We start from the raw sequence: 6,182 nt of genomic DNA, 5'->3' as shown, positions 1-6,182 counted from the left end.
ATCCTCGGTAGAACCCCTGGTGAAATTATAGAGTAAAAGAAACAAGGAATGCTTTATCTGATTGTTGGAACTTTTGTAGGAGTTTCTAATAAAATTCTTGAAGACATTCCGAAAGAATCTTTGGTTAATTTTCAAGAGATTTTTTGGAGGAAATACTTAAGAAATTCTTGTAAAAATTCTCGTAGGAATTCTTGAAGGGATTCCTGAAGAATTCCCGATGGATATCCTCTATCAATTCTTAGCCTTGCATAAGCCACTCAAATGATGCTTCTTGGCATACTTAAAAAATCCTGAAGAAAGTGGCAAAACAGTCTTTGGAAGAATTCGTAAACGAATCTTTGGAGAAACTTCTAAAGAAATTATTTATTTGTTTTTAAGATAGGGTATCTGTTCCTTTACTTGTTAAGAATATGCGATCCCACTTTCATCCTGCTCATAACAAAAGAATAAAGCTCTTTTTGTTTTGTTTCTTTTATTTATATTTGTTAGAGCACGAAAGATATCAAAAATTACAGAATCAATCGGTGCCATGATCACTTTCTTTTCGAATAGGATGAATTTTCGTAAAACTACAAAGGCCCTACAAGAATCCTCAGATAAAAATAAAACGATTTTTAGAGGAATTTCCGGAATAATCACTTATAAATCCTGGAGATATTGTTCACTGAGATGCTTGATGGAAACTTGAATGATGTTTAACGGTTATTCGAAAGATTTTTAAAGGGCTCTTAACAGAAATCGGAATAGATTTTTTTAGAAGAGTTTCTAGAAGAATGCTAGTAAAATTCTCGAAGGAATTCTTGGGGAAACTCTCAGAGAAGATGGATATTTAAGATCGTTTTTTGAGGAATTCCAGAGGTGTTTTTCGAACGAACTCCTATAAATTTCCTTAGAGGAAATTTTGTAGGATTCCTAGGAGAAATACTTGAATTATTATCAAATGGATTCACTTTAATTTTTTTTCGAATACATTCTTGATTTAAAACCTTAGAGAAACTCTTTGAAATCCACTTTTTTTCTGAAGAAGTCTTTGCAGTAGTTTTTGAAAGAATCCTTGGAGGAACTTTTGATGAAATCCTTGGAAGAATTGCTTAAGAAATCTTAAAAAAAACGCCAAGATGAGTGATGAAAGTTTGAGGAAATGCCAAGATAAATTCTTGGAAAAATCTCTGAAACAGTTATGTGAGGCAATAATTGAGAAATTTTTGAAAAATGTTCAGAGAAATACTTAGCTTCCGTGGAAAAATCATAAAGGACTATTTGGAGGATGTCCTGAAAGAAATCGTGGAGGAATGTTTGAAGAAATTCTAGAAGGACCACTCTTCCTCTGACGGAATTCCGATGTAAATTCTTAGCAGAACATCTGGTTCCGAAGGAATTGGAGATTGTTTGGAAATATTTTTTTCTGGAATTTCTTAACAATTCTTTGGATGATCTTCTAGATCTAGATGAATCTTCAGAGATTTTATTGATTGAAGAAATACTTGATGAAGCCTTGACAAGAATCTTTTGAAGTGCTTTGGAAGACTTTTGAAAACATCCTCGGAGGCAACATTGTAAGAGTTCCTCAGCGAAAAAAAAGAATGACATTCTTGCATTACCCTTTTTAAAGACTCTTGAAGACAACTTATCCTTCAAGAAATATTTCTTAAAGGAAACGGTCAGGTCCGTCGCAGATCGAATCGTTCCAATTCCTCCACTGATGCTTCGTGTTTTTATCCTTTCGTTTTGAAGTCGGCTATTTTCCAACGGACGACGTCATACAGCTACCACTGCCCTAGTAGCTGATCACCGCTGACTGGTGGCTCAAAATGGATTAAACGGTGGTGCCACTTGATTCCACAGGCCTCTTCTTTGCACGGCCACCGCACGTGTGCTGTACACCGTGCGCAGAGCTTGTTCACCTTCACCGGCTTCCGTCTGCCGTTCAAATCCAAGCCTTTGAATGAACTGCAGCTTTCTATTTCGTGGTCATCGGTGTTGCAGACTGAACAAGTTTTTCTGCTGTTCGTATCTTTGATTCATCCACTGTTCGCAAAGGTTTTACCAGTCTGCTCTGGACGATTCTCCTCCATCGGGCGATCTTTCTTTCGGGCGAGTCCGCTCTTCTTTTAACGCTCTCTGCTGAAGGATGGACAGTTATGTCACGCCGCTTGCAGCGGAAAATACCTTCCTCATGTGGTCACTGAAAACGCTTAAATCTACAATCGGAACTTGTTCTTGGTAGAGTCCCTAGCTAAACTTCACCGTCGCTGGTAGTTTGTCGTCCAATTCCTGGAGAAGAATGGGGTTTTCTAGATGTTTCTCTAGTCCTATTGTCTTCAGATGCTCGCAAAGATTTAGAATCATCTTACCAAAGCTGACAGTATCTTGAACCGATCGCGCTTCAGAGGGGGTGTTGCTCAATTTGCTCTGGGCGTCCGTACAACTGCTGCAGTATGGACAATACTTGCGGCACAGTGGACGGGTGGCGCAAAAAACTGCTGACGGGTTCTATCGCGCTACCTCAGGTATCAGGTATCAGTAGGTCGGCTCTGGAGGCACGTTCTCCTCCATTCGGGAAATTTGTGCCATGGCCATGAACACGAGCCTATTCATCATTTAGCTGACGGAGAAGGGAAGGAAAAAGGATAGGACAGGTAAGGGAATAGGATCGTCATACTCGCAAAAGCGTACCACAATGCGGGTTCACATAGCGTCCTGAAGAGGACACTGTAATAACGCATTAGCGTACCACAATGGGTTCATACAGCGCCCTGAGAAGGGCACTGTGATAACGCATAAAGCGTAAAGAGAGCCTATAGCTCTTTACCACAGCGGGTCAAGAACAACAGAACGTCCTGAAGATTCAGGTTTCTGAAGTCAGTTTCACTTAAAAAGTGTTTCCCGAGTACTCGGAAACGCAATTGCGCAAAAACTGGACAGTTACATATTAAATGATACGAAGTTCCATAATCGGATTCACAGCTATCACAGGCAAATGAATCAGCTTGCTCAATATTCGCCATGTGATAACTGAGTCGGCAGTGGCCAGTCAATACTTTGACCAGCATGCTGCAATTCTGCTTTGACAGATTTGTTAGATACTTTGCCACCCCTAGAGATGGCTCAGTACAATACAATTTTGTTGACGACTCCAAACTATTCCAGTATTGTTTGTGCTGAGTGGCAGCCCAGGTGTCAATCTGAAGCTTCACTCAACACTTGGATACCGGAATAGCTGGCTCAGGACCAATGAAGTCATGTGATGCTCCAGTGCGAGCTAACTCATCAGCCAATTCATTTCCAGCGATGGAAGAATGGCCATGTACCCATACAAGGTGAACAGCGTTTGCTGAATTCAGCTCCTCGATTTGAGTTCGACAAGCGATAACTATCTTCGACCTGGAGTTGGCCGAAGCAAGTGCTTTAATAGCAGCCTGGCTATCTGAACAGAAGTATATTACTTTGCCCATTACGTGCTGCTGAAGTGCTGATTGCACTCCGCACATAAGAGCAAAGATTTCGGCCTGAAAAACGGTGCAGTGTCTACCAAGTGAGTAAGACTGATACAGCCTTAGCTCACGAGAATAAACACCAGCACATGCTCGACCTTCGAGAAGGGAGCCATCAGTGTAACATACGATGCCGTCTCAAATACTTCTTTCCAGATATCCAGATGTCCACTCTTCCCGGGAAGGGAATTTCGTGGAAAATGTCCTATATGGAAAATTACAAGCAATTGTAAGATCACTTGGAGCAAGGACAATTTTGTCCCAATTCACCAAAAGTGGAAACAACGAGGTGTGTGTTGAACTGCGGTTCACAGGAGTTTCCTCTAGAAAACCGAGTACCCATAGACGGTAAGTGCAAGAAAGTGCTTCTTGTTTGAGATGAATGTGTAGTGGGGCAACGTCAAAGAGCACTTCGAGCGCTGCCGTAGGTGTTGAAGAGAACGCTCCAGACATCGCCATTAAGCACATCCTTTGGAGATGGCCTAATTTTGATTGGACCGTTCTCATTTCGCCCTTTTGCCACCACACCAGACATCCATAAGCCAATATTGGACGAACAAGAGTTGTGTAAATCCATTTGATATACTTGGGTTTAAGACCCCAAGTTGTACCAAAGGTTCGCCGGCATTGCCCGAAGGCCATACAAGCTTTCTTGATTTTGAACTCAACATGAGGCGTCCAGGAAAGCTTGGAATCAAGAATGACTCCAACGTACTTTACCTGTTCAGTCACATTGATATCAGAATCAAAGAGACGTAAAGGTCGAACACCATTACGGTTTCGCTTTTCCGTGAAAAGAACAATAGATGTTTTACTCGGATTTACTGAAAGGCCATATTGGCGACACCAACCCTCAACTACCTGAAGAGCGTTTTGCATCAGGTCGAAAAGGGTGCTGATGCACATACCAACTAACAATGATAGGTAGTCGTCGGCAAAACCATAAGTAGGAAAACCGCTATTATTGAGTTGCCTTAACCCATTTCCGCCCAGTGATCTATTTATAGATCAGATGCCTCAAACGCCCAGTGATCTATTTATAGATCAGTAACTTTTGCGATAACTGCGGAGAAATGAAGCATTTTGGAAGACTGGTGTCTTCAGCAAAGTTGTTGAGAAGATCAAGGACTCTTCGATAGTACGCAATTTAGTACGTATTTGTTCCAGTAGGTGGTACTAGTGATCACGAAACATTGTGCTTTGACAGGTGTTTCGTCAACAGCCATTGCCAATACTGTCGCCCTCGTATCTTGAGAATCAGACTACCTAGAAAAAAATTATATTCAGCAAAGTTGATCAGGACATCAAGAGCTATCCGATAGTGAACTAGTTGGTTCTAGGTTTATCCACTAGGTGGCGCTAGTGAGTCCTAAAAAATTTAAACCTCTGTATCTCGAGAATCCGACTACATAGAAAAATTTCGTCTTCGGCAAGGTTGATCAGGACATCAATAGCTTTATGATAGTGAACTAGTTGGTTCTAGGTTTATTCGTTAGATGGCGCTAGTGGGCTCTAAAAAAATAAACCTCTTTATCTCGAGAATCAGGCTACATAGAAGAATTTCGTCTTCGGCAAAGTTGATCAGGGCATCAGCAGCTATTCGATAGTGAACTAGTTGATGGTAGGTTTGTCCGCTAGGTGGTGTTAGTGAGTCCTAAAAAATTTAAACCTCTGTATCTTGAGAATCCGATTACATAGAAGTATTTGGTCTTCGGCAAGATTGCTCAGGACATCAATTGCTATCCGAAAGTGAACTAGTTGGTTCTAGATTTATCCGTTAGGTGGTGCTTGTGAGTAATATAAATTTAAAACCACTGTATCTCGAGAATCCGACTACATAGAAAAATTTCGTCTTCGGCAAGGTTGATCAGGACATCAATAGCTATATGATAGTGAACTAGTTGATTCTAGGTTTATCCGTTAGATGGCGCTAGTGGGCTCTAAAAAAAATAAACCTCTTTATCTCGAGAATCAGACTACATAGAAGAATTTCGTCTTCGGCAAAGTTGATCAGGACATCAACAGCTATTCGATAGTGAACTAGTTGATGGTAGGTTTGTCCGCTAGGTGGCGTTAGTGAGTCCTAAAAAATTTAAACCTCTGAGAATCCGATTACATGGAAGAATTTCGTCTTCGGCAAGGTTGATCAGGACATCAATAGCTATCCGAAAGTGAACTAGTTGGTTCTAGATTTATCCGTTAGGTGGCGCTAGTGAGTCCTTAAAAATTTAAACCTCTATATCTCGAGTATCCGACTACATAGAGGAATTTTGTCTTCGGCAAGGTTGATCAGGACATCAACAGCTATCCGAAAGTGAAATAGTTGGTTCTAGGCTTAACCGTTAGGTGGCGCTAGTGAGTCCAAAAAAAATTAAACCTCTGTATCTCGAGAATCCGACTACATAGCATAATTGAACTAGTTGATTGTAGGTTTGTCCGCTAGGTGGTGCAAGTGGGCTCAAAAGATTCTGAATTTTTGTATCTTGAGAATCAGACTACATAGAATAATTTCAAAATCTCGTCTTCGACAAGGTCGATCAGGACATCATGAGCTAACCGATACTAAACTAGTTGGTTCTAGGTTTATCCACTAGGTGGCGCTAGCGAGTCATAGAAATTCTTAACTTCTGTTTCTCAACAACCAGAGAATAGAAATATTTTGTCTTCGGCAAAGTTGATCAGGACATC

Source organism: Aedes albopictus, chromosome 1 (assembly GCF_035046485.1).
Source record: "Aedes albopictus strain Foshan chromosome 1, AalbF5, whole genome shotgun sequence".
Lineage (NCBI taxonomy): Eukaryota > Metazoa > Arthropoda > Insecta > Diptera > Culicidae > Aedes > Aedes albopictus.
Note: the sequence above shows the minus strand (reverse complement) of the source record.